The sequence below is a fragment of the Bombus affinis genome, chromosome 2 (assembly GCF_024516045.1).
Source record: "Bombus affinis isolate iyBomAffi1 chromosome 2, iyBomAffi1.2, whole genome shotgun sequence".
Lineage (NCBI taxonomy): Eukaryota > Metazoa > Arthropoda > Insecta > Hymenoptera > Apidae > Bombus > Bombus affinis.
In genome coordinates this window covers 3,517,423-3,535,766 of record NC_066345.1, presented here as the reverse complement: position 1 = coordinate 3,535,766, position 18,344 = coordinate 3,517,423, and the positions used below count along the sequence as shown (strand labels likewise).

Below are 18,344 nucleotides of genomic sequence, written 5' to 3'. Positions count from 1 at the left end.
CTTATGTTATCAACTCGCCATGCAAAACAACTTTACAAAAACGATTTCACTTAAGAAATCCAGACATGATCAGTGATTTCTTGGAGATATTGAAGAAATGAAGCAGAAATTGTGATCGAGTCTATATTATTCATAGCAATGTACAAATTCTATAAAATAATTAAATAATTTTTAAATAAATTCTATAAAATAAATAATAATTTTGTTTAAGACAGTTACTTACAAGCATAAGGAACGTTTCCTCTGCAAAATGGAAACATGACCTTGCACTGCTATTGTAAAGATAGCTATATATATGCAACCTCGCATAAACTGGCATAAAATTCATAGCTGAATTTTATGTCAACAGATCGTACAGAGCTTTATCGTGTGCAATAAAATTTACCATATTCCAGTGTTAAAAAATAAATGCTAGGAAAACCAGGTCTGAACTTGTTTCTGTATTATGGGCTGAAAGGAAAAGTTCACATTTTTATTCTAGGGTCAGTCAAATATTAACCGAACCGCGTATAACACATCTCCGCAATGTAGCTTATCCAAATAGGATTGCGTGGGAATTCAAACAGGCGTGTTTTAAAGACGTTGAGACCGCTTCACGTGGTGCTCTGTTTATGGTTTCTTCGGTAAATAACACAATGAACCAGACAGTAATATCGTCTTGCGTTGCACAACCTAGAATTATTAAGGTTTGAACCGTTCAGAACGCAAAACCCACTGAAATTTTGCATACATCGCGGCTACAGTTTGGGGATGAAACATTAACAAGAAGCCGAGTGTTGGCGCGGCATAAATCGTCTTCCAGTGGACGTCGATACGTCCAAAACACGTTGTATTCGCGACGCTTGAGACAAGTGTAACGCCAGCAGACATCGAAGCTGTTGAAGAAACGAAATTTGCTCTAAAATTAATATTAATCATGGAAGCGTGGTTTCCATCATAAAGAAGAAGTTAGCGTTCCGCAAGATCACGATCACTTAAGGAGACGTCAGGAGGACGACGTTTCAACAGCAACGAAGAAAAAGAGCAATTCGCGTGCAATTGGCTTCTGACTCAGTCCTCCACTTTTTACGAAACTGGAATGAAAAAAATTACCAATCTTGTGGCAAAAGCGAGAGAGAGAGAAGAAATATACGTGGGAAAATAACTATAGATTGTTCTTTTTGAAACGTGTTACCGAAATACAAAGTTACAAAATCCGGTTTACTTGATTGACCCTCGTGGAACGATACCAAGCACTCTACTGATAAAATCGTAATATTCGTCTTCTAGTTCATTGATGAAATTTGACAAGCTTTTGTACAGGTCCTGTAATGTATTCGTAAAACGTTCCTATGGCAAGTGTCCGAATACTCTTATGAATCTGTCTCTCTCTATATATACACATATATACATGCATCTTCATTCAAACACAAAGGCCAAAGAAGGTGCAATCATCAAACAAAAGCGTTCGATCGATCGAAACTAAACTCGCCTTTCTAAACCAACAAACTCTATCAGAAATTCCACCTTCCTAGAGAACCATGGAACACGGGCCCAATAGCGAGCCTGCATCATATATCGTGCAAACTATCGAAACTTTGGTCGGTCAAGAGCGACCAGTCAGTAAATTTACCGTAGCATCTCAACAGAGAACCGACCGAGATATTTTACGAAACGGATGCATAGTAGAAGGTGTAAAGGGGCGAAAGGTATCCTCACAGCGGGCCGGTAAGTGCGCAGAATCCAGGGTAACGATTGCAGGAGCAGTCAAAGGCAGCCATCGCACAGGTAAGGCGAGACCGGCTGATCTGGGTCACCACGACCTCGTCCCAAAGGCTGTACTTGCCGGAGGTTACGACCCGCTTAATAGTCGCTCGATTCGCCCATCGATCGATTGATCGGTCGTTGACGGATAGCTTTTTATTCGCTTTTTGTCCCATCTGTTTGATAGGCCGAATGGCTGGAGAAGCTGGATTTACATCTTACTCTCGAGTTGTTCGCGTACATCGGCAAAAAGAAAAATCGTAAGGCTTCCTCGGCTCTCCCGGCTTCTTTGCGAGGTCCTCCGCTCGACGAGAGGATCTGAAAGAAACTCGAACGATATCGCGGGGTTATGGGCTTACCAATACGATAAATCCGCGTTCGCATGGATTATTGCGGTCTCGGCTAAGTCCGGGAAGCTGGTGGCTTCCTTCATCCGCGGTAATCAATTTTTGTCTCGTTGAGAATTGCGACGAATTCGCCTTTACTTATCAAAGTTACTGTATTTATAACTGGAAATTAAAGTGTATGCTACGTAACGAGTGAAAGACATGTGATATTTAAGCCTTTATTGCTTTCGTGAGCTCCTGCATTAACCTGGATATTATAAATATTGTCATAATTCCGCTCTAAAGTACATGACGCATAATTTCATCAGCCTACAATTTGAAAAGTGTTTGAATATTTTTATGATATTAAATTTTCCTCATAAACATTGTCATAAATCCGCTGTAAAGTAACACACGATGCGCAATTTTCTCAAGCTTCAATTTGTAAAGTGTTTGAATATTTTTATCATATTACAATAAATTCCGTTTCTCTTCATTCCCTCTTTTATTATTCAAATAATTGTGTGCAAGAAATAAAAAAATTTCTTTATATCTTTCTGTATCTACATACCATACTGTTATTCCATAATATATTTATTATTTGCTGCGTATATGACAAAAAAGAAAAATTTATATATATTTAAATTCTATAGAATTCAAATTACCCGCCAACCGACATTTTTACCTTTGCTTTGTTTTACTGGCAGCCATTTTACTGAATAGATTAGATCACGAGGGAAGAACGGCAATTTAGAACTTAGAAAATCGATTTTCCAAGTAAAATTTGTAGTAGATTTGTTATTAACTGTTATTGTATATAATTTAATTTATTCCCAAAATGAACTCAATTTTTCAGAATCTATCGTCTTATTTACCCCAAGGATTTACATTATTACATATATATAGTACTTATAAGTCAAAATTATGCCAAAGTTCGATTCTGAGTGTCTCGAGATGAATAATAGTTAGTATTCATACAGAAATATCCATAATTGTTTACACAAGTTGCATAATGGAAGATGACGTTGTAATTACCAGAGCAACGAGAATTAGTGTCATTTAATAGAAATATGCAAATTTGAATATAGCACAGTTACGTCAACTAGTAACAGGCAAGCAACTAATTAGAAACTTTGGAACAAACATATCTGGTGTGCATACGAATGAATGAGGCATAACGTATTACTTCGTTATAGTAGCCATTAATAAACGGACTAAATTCTAATAAACGTGAGATTCCTGATACAAAACGTAATTACAATCTCAGCCGTTCCATCATCTGGAAATTGCTCGATCATCCTATAACTTGTTAATTTGTATAATGGCGCTACAATTATAACAACAAATAATTGAAATAATCTCTGCTGCAAGCGAAGTTTTGTACACGTCACCGACGAAAGCGTGAAACCTGTATCGTGCGATAGAGAGGGCGGAAAATTAATTGTTTAATAAAATAAGTTTAATAAACATTAGATAACTGAAGACTGATCTGCAAGATTGGTCTGGTAGACAACGCTATAAATGCAAAACTTACAAAATGTTTTTTGTAAATAATTACACATAATTATATATAATTATATAACATACAATTATATTTTTGTAAATAATTATATATATACAACAATTATTAATATATTATATATTTGTAAATAATTACTAGTAGTGTTAAAAAGTGATACCACCGGTGTTTCCAACATTGTTTCTGTATAAATCAGTATAAGTTAAGCGATAGATATGCTCGAACATATGGATACTAAATATCACCAATTTTATAACAATTGTCACTCGAAATATTATAAAATATATTTTTATGATAAAAATAAAAATGACGTCTTGAAAAGATATATTTCTTGTTTTTGTACAAGTCATCTAAGAACAGACAAGGTTGGCACTTACAATACTTGCGAATTTATTATATATTAATGGCACATTCACCTTTCCCTCCAATTAAGAAGCACGTATTTTTTATAAAAATAATTCTTTCTATGATGAATACATTAGCGCACAAAACAGAAAATTTCGTGATGCATTTGGATTATTTTGTATACTTAAGACCTTATAATAGTTAAAACAAATGAAATTTCGAAAATAATTTTAAGTCGGAGAAGCTTTTCCTCTCTGGTGAAAAGTTTGATGTTTGACACTTACAGCGTTGTCTACACAAAATCTTCGATTGTTCCTTGGATTTTATCTACACCATTTGTCTAAATGAATGGAACATCGAGTTTTCTTTGCAACTAAGAAGCCCATACAGACTATATTCCTACAGATAAACTTTTTCATAAATTTGGGTTATATTAATGTACAAGTTTTCTTTTCCTCCTGAAAAACTTGTTTCTTGGCATTTAACGATCTTCTATGAGCTCTCATCTTCTTGTACCATGTCTTCAATTTTATTTTTTAAACGACGTTAGATTAATGGATCTTTTCGTACACGTCACCGATAAAAGCAGGAAACCTGTATCGTGCGACAGAGAGGGCGGAAAATTAATTGGAGATTTCCGAAGGCCATGGGGATCGTCGAGATTGCACGCACGCTTAGTTAATCTCCGCGGACGCGAATTGCCACCGAAACGAGAAAGTTCCTGATCCTGTTTTCATCATGGATCAGGAGGAACCGCCGCCTCGAGCTCGGTGGCCTATCGAAGTCTCCACGTCGAGGTCTCCGCGATCGATTGAGTTCCCTGTGTCCGACTGCTGCGTACAGCCGCCGACACAGTTGCTCGAGGAAGTGTTCGAACACTCGTAGAAAGAAACCATTCATGGGGTTTGCCATGTATCTTGTACGAAACATTTTGCAATTTCTTACAGGACACAGTGACATTCCACTACCGTGATCGTGTTGATCAAGAAATATTTGGAGAACTTGAAAAAAATGTGAAAATGTAGATACGAGGTACATATTTTTGAGGGATCACAAAAGCATTTATTAATATAATCAATGGTAATATAAAAATAAAATTGAGATTAAAATAAAATAAATAAAATTTATAATTACAGATATAGTATTATATATATTATATTATGTAGTATAGTTTATAATTATATAATATCACTCATATAATAGTTATAAATATTATTATAAATAAACAATAAATAGTTATATTAATAAATGTAATTACATATTCGATAAGACCATAGCTGACGCTTATTACAGAGCGGCAAGCATATTAATATTTTTACTTTACTTCAATTTACCGAGTATCGTATAATGTACAGTTTTTGTTCATTTTTATGTATAGTTTCTTATATATATTGGCTCACGAAAATATTTAAACGTTCTTTAAAACAGAATAGCAATTCTGGAACTGAACCAAACGACTTGAATTCTTTTGAGAGGTCAGAAGGATCAGTTGACTTGATAACGTGTAACAAAATTTTAAATAAATCACAGTTGTTCAAAATCGCGAAGAAAATAGTAAGTCACTTTTTGCCGTTTCTTTTTACATTCTTTATAATTTTACATTGCATTTAAAGAATTAAATTTAAAAAATTCAAATCTCGTCGAATTCGAAAAAAGTCATTCTATTTTGAAGGGCGTTCGAATATTTTCGCGAATCACTGTAAATCCAATATAAAATATCGAAACATACAGGAATGATGAATGTTTCTGCGAGCACATAAATAGAGAAAACGTCTTTTTTCGATTTTCGTACGTGCTATTAATAAAATAATACCTAGGAACAATAAATTGTAATACTTTACATCAAATTTTTATTATTTTGTTGATCAACGTTTCCTTCTAATAACTTCGGCACATCTGCGTGCTGCGGAATTTAACAATCTTATACAGCGTTTTACTAGTATTTTCTCCATGTCTTTTCGATCATGTCATATAATTCGTTTAAATTTGGTGCTTCTTATCTCTCCTTTTTTCATATAATCTCTCAGCGTCTTAATCAGGTTTATATTGAGAGTGAGCTGACCACCGCCTAACATTAACATTACGCTCCTATAGAAGAGAGATTTCGCTTTTCGACAAGTACGTTTACGATCATTGTCAGCTGAGAAATCTAGTCCCGAGGTAAATTATCATTCGCGTATATGCAGTAGTAAATAACCGTTTAAAGTATCGATATAAACACGTTGACTCATGACCCTATTAGTGCGATAAATTGGACCAGATCCATTTCTGCTTATTCCTTCCTAAACTGTTACAGACCCACCATTTTCGTTAATAGTAAATTTTATGCATTTATTATTCAATTCTTCCTCGATTCGCCGACGAATAAACGATCTTCCTTCGGAGCCGAAACGATTAAATTTTTATTCATCGGTGAAAATAACTGCTAAAATTTGTTATCTTGGCCGATCAATACGAGTTTTTACAAGCTCATGGAAAATGGAGTTTCCCTATTTATATGTTCGTCACTGTGCACACTTACGTTTGCTTAAACCTTTTAAGCGATATATCGACTGCGCAGTTTTCCCGAGAAATACCAATATTCCGGCTAAATGTGAGTTTCTATAGCAGAAAATATTTCTACTAAACAGAGATATGTACAGTACTGTGAATGTCTATAGACTGAAACATATTTTCTGCTTTATATTTGTTCAATATCTTCAAGAAACCGCTGCTCATGTTTGGGATATGTTAAAGGAAATTACATTATGAAAGTTGCGTATAGTTGAACGTTATAGGATATGAGAAAATATTACAGGCGAATTATTGCCTTTCGCGAACGAAATAGAAGACAAAAAGACCATTTTTCAACGCGACAATGCTTCCATTCATACAGCTGTCGCTATAAAAAAGATGTTTCAAGATTTCGTAATAGAGTTATTACCGTGGCCAGCATTGAGTGCTGATCCGAACACGACCGAAAACCTGCAGCGGAATTTTAACAAGAAAAATTTACGATCAGAAGGAATTACCTAAAATAAAAAATATCATTGAACTTGAAAGGGAATAAAATTCGCATGGGCGAATACTCAAAACGAAACTGTAAAAAATAAGTTAGTGAATAGCGTACTCAACAGATTAATAGAAGTGATCAAAGATAAAGAGAAATCCACTAAATATCGAATGAAAAGGTAACAAAATTAACATCGAGTTCATATTTTCTCACATACGAAAACACAATTTTAAAAGAAAATTTTATTTCTTCCAGACTTCGAAAAAAAAAAAATCTTTGTCGTATCTTCAGTTTTGTTTCACGTTATAATACAAAATTATATAAACGATTTTGTCAATTATTGTTTCAATATGGTGAAAAATCTAAAACTAGGATTGAGTTTATAACTGTTGGTGACACTTACGTATTTACATCTATTTTGAAGAAAATCAATATACAATCATAAACAATATAAAATATTAAAGTATAAAATAATAAAATATACAATATTAATTCCGACAAATGTCTTGAAAAGCACATTTTTTCAAAGAATTTGTGGTCTTCGCATAAGAAACTTGTGACCTACTGAAATAATTAAGATTGTTGTTCGTGTAATGTTGTAATCTTCTACCGAGTGTATATTTGTAATAAATTTCACATTCTATATAGCATACACGAGACGTACGCAAGAATTTTCTATGACGAATGTCGAAATCCTTCCGCGAGCCACTGCAAGGATCGTCGTCACGTACGCGAGTAAGCACATAGTTACGATAACGACTCCTCCAGGCAGAAACGAAGGCCAACGTGGAATTTAATTATAATTGAATCAACCGCGTCTCCTGACCTGAGACAATCACTTGGTCGACTCAGTGAATCGATTATTTCAACGTGCACCCTGAGATGACTAAATATTGAAATTAAGCAATTAGTGCTATTATTAGGTAAACTCGAGGATTCAGTTTGACGCAACTGCCCCTTTCACACTTGCGATAGCGAATAAAAAAGACTTACGTCTTTCGTATTAATATTTTGTGCTAATAGCTCAGCATAAATATAGACAATGAATATAAGATCAGCTTTCACAAAGTTGCTTGAAACGAACAGAGGCGCGTCGACATTTTCTTGGTGCACTCTTTGTCTAATTCTTTCTATCCAGCATGAAAAACGAATCTACTCTTTGCGCAAAGATGTGTATGTATCGAGGACAGTGAATTCCGAAATTATCTTGAAAGTGTAGAAAGAAAACTTCTACTATTTCTCCGAACAGCCAACTTGTCGATACCGTGATGCGGTTTGGTAGAAAATAAAATTAGCCTTATTTACAGTTCTCTGTAAATTGCTTTCCTGACCTTTCCCATTGTTTACCGTGTTTTCGCTATCTACCACTGAGGTACTTACAATAGCCAAGGAATAGTTTTAATACGGTACGTAATATCGCAAAATTATTGCGATAGCGAAAATATAACTTGGACCTTTCACTTCCAATTGTTGTTTCGTGTAATTAACATGGGATATCGGTATGAATTTAAATAATGTTTGTACGATAAATCACGATCTCGAGACAATTGGCTGCTATATATTCGTTATTACAATTACGACGTTAATTATTTCAATTGTATGAGATAATTAGTCCCTGCGTGACAAATGTCTCGGGCATTAGAATTTTCATTTATAATAATCTAATGGAATTACTAATTACGAAAGCTATGTTAAAATGATGTCATTATCATTAGATTAAAGAATGTAAAAATTTATCATCGATTAAAATTAAAATTAAACTCTATAATAAATTATTTAAAAAGCTTCCTAAAGCAAGATTAAGTTTCTTTGTTTAAATATTCTTCTCCAGAAATGCGAGCAATAAAATAGTAATTTTAATAGAGTATCCAAAAGGAAGGTGGTTTTTTGAAGACACAGTACATAAATTTTGCTTTGCTTTATCTTTGGCTCAGAAAATTTGGATCATCCCTTAAAAATATCCGTACGGAAGACATTTTAAAAATTAGAAAATGCTTCGACACATTTTTGCTTAAATATCAATAAAGCTCGATAAAAATAAAAATCGAATATTACCGTGATTTATCTTTTCACGCAGTAATTTTTTTCAGCAATTTCATACAGCGAAGTATGTATTCATTTTCCTCGCATAAATAAATATTTTCGTTATTCTAAATATGAAAATTCTAAAACATTAAAAATAAGACACAAGTATTACACCTTTCTACAACAAGAACTTTAGTGCAAGAACAATTGCTAATATTATTATTAGTTATTATAATATTACCGTCTAAATATTTTCTTGCTAGTTCCTTTATGTCCTTCGCAAAAATAAGAAATTTTCCTTCATTTTCCTGATAGGAATAGCGCTTATTGCGAAATTCAATTTTAGCCTGCATGAATTTTTAATATTTTCATCCAGAAAGGGATTGCAGCTTATTCCCGTCTCTAAAATTAGCTTGTGGCATAAGAACTTATAGTTCCATGATTCTTTTATATCGTACTATATACCCTCTATATCTATATCATACTATTTATACCGAATTATACTATTTCTATATCATAGTATGCCTATATCTATCGCGTAATACCTAAGACGCGAAATATACAATAATAAAATTAGAGAAACGATTCGAGACTCTGCATATAAAAATGAGTCGAAAATCCAGAATCTTAATTGAGATTTTCTTTATTTGAAGAATCGTTTTCAACAAAATCGAATTTGAAAATTCGTCAAGTACCTACATGTTACGGTTACACACGTATAAGACTGATTCTTGATTTTTGTCAAAAAACGAAACTTGGAAGGAAAAAATGTTGTTCTGTATTGAGTTAAGTTCAATTTATTATTCTAACAATCTAATTTTCGCACAATAACATGCAAATAATAGGATTAATCTGTTCCCGATTGGCTGCTTATATCCAGTCAGAAATTTATCAGGTTGACGCGTATTTAATAAACTTTCAAATTCAATCTTCTAGAAAATAAAGCTTGAACAACGAAAACACCTTGTTCTACAACTTATTTCGGCTTACTTTTATTTGTAAAATAACTATTGTTTATAGCCAATAAATTAGAAGATGTAACAATCCTATCTTGTATTAATTACTTCTTTATTTAATTTATATTGGAGCAAGGCACGTCTATGTTTCAGATCGAACTCTTGAAACCAAACCTTAAAAGAAAAGAATATTTGTACGTTCACTCGTACTAAGCAAATGGTTGCTATTCTCTCATTTATATTACAGTCTAGGTATAAAGATAAATGAAGGTTTCTTGTAGACAAAACTGTGAGTGCAAAGATTAAAAAATATAGTTTTCTTAACGTATAATGTCCTACTTACCAATGGAAATACCATAGTATAGTATTTAAGTGTAACTTTTTTTTCTAAATAGTTATTAATAATACCAGAAGATGGTATTACAAGGTCGCCTCTACAGAAAAAAATATAAATACAATCAACATTAGGTTATTGAAGATTTCTTGTACAGGGCATTGTAAATGGAAAGATTGAAAAATGTTATTTCTTTATCGTATAATGTCTTACATGCCAAATTAGAATATAGAATTTAAGAACAACTTCCATTTAAATAAGTAAATAATTACTAATAATCCAACGTTTTCTCTGTATAAAACAATGCAAATGCCACTAAGCAGTAGACATGCTCCACGCTAAATATCACCATTTTTATAACGATACTTATTCGGAGTATTATAAAACACGCTTTTTCAATAAAAATGAAAAGAACGTATTGAAAAAGTATATTTTCTGTTTTTATACAAATTGTATAGGAACAAACAGGATTCACGCTTACAGTGCTTGCGAATTTAAATGAATGGCACATTCAGTTTTCTTTCAATTAAGAGGCACATACAGAATTTTCTATAAGAACAATTCTTTTTCTGATGAATATATTGCTGCAAAAAGTAGAAAATTTTGGGATGCATCTGGATCATTTTGTACATCTAAGATTCTATGATAATCAAGACAGATCAAAAACCGAAAATAATTTTACGCCAGAGAAGTTAAAAAATGTTATGTTTGTTTACAAAAAGTTTCCATTTCGTTTAATGTCTAGTGTACAACAAGTAACAGACGCGTGAACAATTGTATTCTGGAAGTAGTGAAATAAGTCCTATGAAATCCACAATCGACCCAACAATAACGCAACAATAACCTTTTGTTCAATAGTAGCGGTTGAAATTATTAACAACTATTGTAATTGTCCCTCGTAACAGCCGATAGCAAACATGGATTTGTGTTCAACCCTGTTATCAAACTGTATTGGCCACCCTTTTTGCCGAACAGAGCTCGCTCTCTCGTTTCTCTCGCAGATCTCTCTGCCACGGGGTATCGAGTTTCCCGTTTAACGCGATACTTCATTAGCTACGGTGAAAACGACGGGTCGAGTTGTGTCGTACAAAAGGTTTCGCAGAATTGATGGATCCAGGCATCGCTTTCGCTCGAACCCTACGGCACCGATCGACCCCTATCATCGCACACGGGGCACCAACGAGTAACTCGTGAAACTTGCACGCGAGAAAACCGAATATCTCTGGCAGCACAGTGGTTTCCAAACCTTATTACATCGCGAAAGCCTGAAATTCTGAAAAAAAGTCAAATTCCACGCAAGGAAGCGGAATATTTTTGATATTGCTTTTAATACCATGTTTAACAATACGACGATCTCTAAATGCTATAGTACAACTTATTTCGCGAAAGCTTAATTGTCTGGAAAAAATTAATTAAGGAAAAGAGAACAAATAACTGTGGCGAGATAGTGGTTTGCAGAGCCAATAATTTACCTTGCGAAAGCTTAAAATTCTGGAAAAAATTAATTGCACGCGAGAAAAGTGAATATTAAAAAAGAAAACAAACAGGGTGATTTACAAATTAAGTGACTCACTTCGTGGAAGCTTGGAAATTCTGAAAAAAGAAATTGCACGTAGAAAGGCCAAATATTTTTATATTTTTCTCCAAATTCAATAATATTTTTCATTTCAAAATAAAAAATTGTGGAAAAAGTATTTTTAATGGTACAGTGGTCGCCAAAATTCGGTAATTCGCTTCGCGAAAACTTGGAATTCTGGAAAAGGTTAATTAAAAACAAATACCCCAAATGATTTCAATAGCCAACGGACAACTGGAACCATAAAGAGTCTAAGAAAAGAAATGTATGAGGAAATCCGAAAAAATTCCCAGAATATCCTACGTGCGTTGGATCTCTTTGAGGTGTGCAGAGGTGTGCAGAGGTGCACTTTGGAAACCACTGGCACGGAGATACACAAACGTCGGCGGTTGCGTTCCAGCGAGTGGTCGATAACGCCGAGTTTGCGCTGACAGAGAGCCACAGGGCGAGTTAAACAGATTCTACGTATGTACGTACACACGTACAATCTACATACTCGTATGTGTGAAAAAAGAGGCGATAAATAGAATATCGTAAAAGGAAAAAGAAATGATTAAGAAAAAAATCAATGAGTCACGCTAGTCTGCAAAGGAGGAGAAAAATAAATATTGTAAAACAAAAACCGGAAACAGGGGAAAGAGGGTGAAGAGAAAGCGAAGATTAGATAGAAGAGGATTGGATAGCAGGTGATTGGATATGGAAGAGGATAGAAAGTGCGTTTGAGCTCGATGGGAAGCTGTCGAGCTAGTATCGTGTTCGGGTTCCTGTTGAAATCTCCGTAACCTGACACCCTCGCCATGAACTTCGATGAACGGGGTTGATGTCTCCCAGTCGATTCCGGTTATGTTACACTCCAACAGAAGTTGCCTAAATTAGTAAACAGAATATATACATCGCTTTCACATCTCTTGTGGTACAAATTCCTGACGCCTGCGATATTATTGAAAATGTCTAAATGTCTACTGTTAAACGAACAAAGATAGATTGTACATACCTGTTAACGACGACATCTTGTAGAGTCTGAGACAAAGAAAATTAGTTCAACGCTATAGTTTCGCCTCGAAATAAGCAACATGCTTCGTTCTCGTCTTTATTCAGATTCACCGACAGAGAGAGAAGTCCGAGAATGAGTAAGATGGCCATGAAAGCGAGAAGCCATAAATTTTTGTGGTCGAGTGAAATCGTTTAGTAGATGAATAGAATGTATACAATGCTGTCTCGCTTCAGTATTAACGAGCCTGACATATTATATACTGCTCAATTGTATTCTTTTTTGTTCCATTCAAGAACAAAGTTAAATCGAATGGTATATTTATCTCGTAATAAGCAACTAACAGTTCCCGGACTTGCTGCTTATTTGGAGGAAAAACTATGTTTTGCTTTCAACTTGAAGAGTGTTTACGAGACAAAGTTACGGAGGATAGTAATTGGAAATCACCCAGCTATCGTGTGTCACTGATACATCTCCTGAAACACATCCATGTAAAACTATTTAGTGTGAAGAATAGTAATTTAAATTCTTTGAGGTTCTGACCGTGAAGCGAGGAAGACCTTCTGGTAGCCCAAAACCTTGAAAAAGGAAAGTCATCCAAAGAAAGTTCCAACACACTCTGTTTTAACTATTTTATATATCTTCGCGCATTACGTGCTTCCTGTAAATTTTTGCAAAATTAAATTTTCCAGAAATGCATAAATATTCGCAGTCTAGACGCATGTACTTACACACTCGTAATTAATCGATATAACAGAAAATCTCTTGCAAACTACCATATTTCCTATTCTATCGGTACGTGGTATATATTGTTAATAAGGAAAAAGACAAGATATAAAAGAAAACTAAAGCTACACCAGGAACTCGTACAAAGTATTTGCCAATGAACTGAGGTGGATAAGTTGTGATAAGTGCAAAAGAAACACTTGAACATATTTAACAATATATATTTATTAACATATACTGTATATGTACACTATGTGTAGGACTCGCGATTACTATTAGCAGTTCGCGGCTCGCGATTGCAAATTCGACTTCTGGTCGATGCGTTACGATGTACGATACAAGTGCGGATGATGATTGCTTAAAATGTCGAGAAACTCGGATCAATTATTACTGCTAACTACGAACTATCGACTCGGGCAGGCGTCTAATAACTGCGCTGTTGTCGTCCGACTCTAGTTAGTGTCGAGTGCCGCTACAGTACCCCCTTACCTCGCGGCTCGGGATACATTGTATTGTAGCGGCACTCGACACCAACTAGAATCGGACGACGGCAGCGCAGTGGTTAGCGCCTTAGGTTACGAACGTGTTCGGAACCCGAGTTCAAATCCCGGTGACCGTAATTCGATTTTTCTTCCGCGACACAATAATCAGAAGAAAAGCAGCAGTACTCCATCAGCGACATCTACAGGCAGCACTACAGGTAGCACTATCACTAACAAACTACTAACACTACAGCCCAAATTTGGTTCACATCGTCGTTTTCAAAGAAATCTCCGTCAGGCCATGCGTGCAGCAGTACCAAGCGTTCTCTGCTAGGTGCTTCCATCGATATTTTAGTAATGCGAGTCGCTCAAGTGATGGTCTTAAGAATGATCTCTCGTTTCGTTTGTTCGCAACATTAAAACCACCAGCTGTTGTTGAATATAATGAAGGAAAGTGCGATATAGATTATTCCGACCAAATGGTTTCTTATGCCACCACAATTAGAAAAGGTATTAAATGGTACAGAAAACTTGGCATTCAACTCCTTCTGGGAATTTCTGTTGTAAACGCTTTGACGGTTTACAAAATTGCAACAAGGAAGAATATAAATATTAGAATATTTAGACAATTATTAGTTGCAAAATTATCAGGGTCTCTGAAAATACAAAAAATCCTTGCTTCGACGGAGTCGGCATAATATCGCCGTTCGGAAAAATGATTCCAGAAGAAGCATTAGACGCGCATGCAAGCTATGTTATGCAAATAAAAGACGTCGAATGGATCGAACAAAGGTACAAAAGAATTTGAAGAAAACAACAACCTATTGTCCAAATTGTCCCGACCAACCTCAGCTATGTATAGAATGCTTTAAAGTTTTACGTTCTAAATAATTTGTTTAACAAACCATTTTCGCATTACTTTTATAACGATTCAACAGTTTTATTATTATTTTCCATTGCACTGATACACTCGGAATCGCGTTGATTGGAAACCTCAGGCAGTGGAGGAACCGATTACCCGCCCGCATCAGGCGCATCCTCGCAGCAGTCGATGACTCTAATCCGGAAAAGCTAATGAAAAGCTTAAAGCAGCAAAAGAAAAAGCAGCAAAACGCTGGAATGAACGAATGGCTCGCCTTTCTCAACGTGTTAAAAGACAATGTGAATCAAATTTGAGGTGTAGTGTTAGTAGTTTGTTAGTGATAGTGCTACTGCTTGCTGTGGATGTCGCTGATGGGGTACTGCTGCTTTTCTTCTGATTTTTGTGTCGCGGAAGAAAAATCGGAATACGGTCGCCGGAATTTGAACCCAGATCCCGAACACGTTCGTAACCTAAGGCGCTAACCACTGCGCTGCCGTCGTCCGACTCTAGTCGGTGTCGAGTGCCGCCACAAAACGATGAGATGAACACTCACACGAAGTATGAAATTACCAATGTTAACTTCCGACGCAATTCTAATTCCGTAAAGTGGTTAACGTTTCCTATTAAGTTTCCTATTAAAGAAATGCACAACTTTGATTCCAAAGGCTTTCGTAATTTCTATAGTGTTACGTAGAATGTAATTGAAAGCGCATTAATTCTCGTACATTATTCAATATTACCTCACGACGACTTTTAGCAGAGAAATATCTCTCTCATTATGTCGCTGCTAGGCGGATGTGTCAAAGAAGCTTTTATGCTCGTCTGCAATCTTCGTAACGAAAATGGCTCGACAATATGTTTAGCCAACGAACTGAAACCGCTTTTACAAAACGATTACGTAATGACTTAAACGTGTCATTATATCATAATAGTATCGTAGTATAATAGCTGGAAAGGAACGATACCAGATCTTATAATAGATCTCTGTGTCCATTGATCGATTTGTTTGTAACTATTGAACGTGGAAAGGAGGGAAGACAAATATGTCAAATAGATTACAATTAATAATTAAAAAGACAGTTAAGCAATCGTACACTCTGTTGCTCTTGATAAATAATTGTAAGTGAAAGTTTTAAACTTGTACTCGCGGAATGCAAACATTTTTTCGTAAAGGAACATTTCTAAAAGTGAAATTATTACCCCGTATCGCCAAGTTTATATAACAATTGTAATATTTTTTAATATAGAATACAATAGACTATGCCAGAACTAATTAAATCAACCGTTGATAGTTCAATGATCGTCGTCAGTGATCGTTCAACTAATTTGTAGTTGAAACTAATTGGTTTGAGCACGTTTTAGCACACGTAAAAATATAGATATATGTATACATTGTACATGTACATAGGCTAGTCGGAATAATCTGCTTCAAATCTACAAATCCAGAATAAGACTACTAGCCACTATACGGATTTAAATGGCGACATTTTAATCCAAAATAGAAAATGCGAGTAAAAGTGTATACCGATATAATAAACTGGTTTCGTGGAGACAACAAACGAGCACCAGATTTTCTGGCAGACATTGGTTTATACAAATTGCTATAGATCCCTTTCGTCCCACTGATCATTCTTAACGTAGTTAGTAATAGCTGTAAAAGGTGCGCGTAATCCTAAAAAAGGTAATTAAAAAGAAAAATAGCAAACGAAAGTGATAATGAAGAAGTGCCTTTTTGTAAAAGATTTCGATGGTTCGAAGTACAAGAAAATATTCTTCATAAATATTTAAAGAAGTCGACTAAACTTTAATATGTATTTGAATACATGAAATAATAAATAATAAGGTATAATAAGAAATAATAAATCAATAGGATCGACGTACCACGTTTCTCACACGATACTGTAGGTTAAGGGGTTAACGTGGTCCCTAATAACCAGGAAAGGTGCATGTGACCTTAAGCATGCAATTTAGAGGAAAAGCAGCAAACGAAAGTGACGATGAAGAGGTCCTTTTTTGTAATAGATTTCGATAGTTCAAAGTAAAAAAAGAGATTCTTCTGTATGCAGAATTATATGATTCAGCAGCCAACAAGATATGGGATTCATAAATATTTAAAGAATTTATCAATTAATCTTAATCTGTATTTGAATAAATGAAATTCTACATCGGGAAAGTGATCGTTCCATTATTGGAAAATTCCATTATCCCAACAGTTTTGTCTCCTTATTAGTTCGGATAAGATAGGCTTTACTGTATTTCGATGATACTGACTTGTAACTTATAAGAGCTTCGTCTCGAAACAATATGAGGAACCAATTTATACAAAAGAAAATCGTAGAGCTCCATTTAAGGAAAAATGGAATTGTATCAGTGCATTCTTCTTTATAACCTTTTCCTAACTATAACTTTTCGCTCCAATAATACTACAGTGCGTCTCAGTTGCTAAAATCACCCTGCATATACATTATTACGGTTTACTTAGTACTCATTTGTTTACTCATTGTCAACTGTTAATTTGACATTTGAGCACCTAGTACTTCTCTCGTAAAAATGATTGAAAACCAACTTGATCGGAAATGAAGCTGTGTATTGTTTTCTTGGACCTATATACATGCATGTATACGTGTACTTTTAGACGATCTGCTCCGAAACTGCGAGACATTCTGCATATCTTTAGTTGAACAGTTGGCTAACAGGTAGAAAAGTAAGGTACTCTACAAAAAAGATGACCGAACAATTTTCTCCGCCTCTCATTTCCTGTTTAACTCGAAGATAAATGATCGTAAGATTTATCTTTGACGTTTCAATGTCGTTTCATTTTCAGTTGATTCGATGATAAACGAATGTAGTGGTATCTTTGACATTTCAATGCCAAACGTCATGTCTGAAAAGAAGAAAGATATGTTACAAACAATAAAACCTGATTTCTGATTGTCGAAGAATACGCATGTAAAAGCGATTACGAAATTTAAAAGAACATCCGCTTAAGGAGTAAAAAATGATAAGCAATATCAATCAAGATTAATGACCTCGTCATATTTACGTTGGTTAAAAATACTTTGCACGATGTACAGAATGAAGTATTAATAGAATAGTAAACAGAATAATAATAGAATGGCAGATAGTCTTGTAGAAACTAGTTACATATGTATTAGGCTATAACATAAATATTCGTGCTGTTTTCTTTATTTACAATTAGTATCTATATACATCGCTTTTTTTCGTCTATGAGCTTCACAAAATTATTACAAATATATCGTTTTAATTTAAAGGAAACCAATACATTATATAGATTCTTTTTGTTTCATTCTTCTAGACATTAATAATTTTACATTTATTTATTTTACACTTAATTAGGTCACGCAGGAATGTTTACAAAATCACACACGTTTCATTCTGTACAATAAATAATTTACTAGAATTTCCTTGAATTTTATTAGTATTGGTAATAATCGATTTTAAAATTC

At 34.6% G+C, this 18,344-nt stretch overlaps 1 protein-coding gene and 1 long non-coding RNA gene across 2 annotated transcripts in view; both read left to right on the top strand.

Annotated features, from left to right (window-relative positions):
- Positions 1–18,344, top strand: part of LOC126929009 (vesicular acetylcholine transporter-like) — a 200,571-nt gene that overhangs the window by 138,070 nt on the left and 44,157 nt on the right. The gene's annotated exons all lie outside the window — the stretch shown is intronic.
- On the top strand, positions 5,847–17,050 carry LOC126913844 (uncharacterized). Its single transcript, XR_007709469.1, has 4 exons — positions 5,847–7,103; positions 7,181–7,313; positions 7,574–16,537; positions 16,603–17,050. It is a non-coding gene; the product is annotated as an uncharacterized LOC126913844 (long non-coding RNA).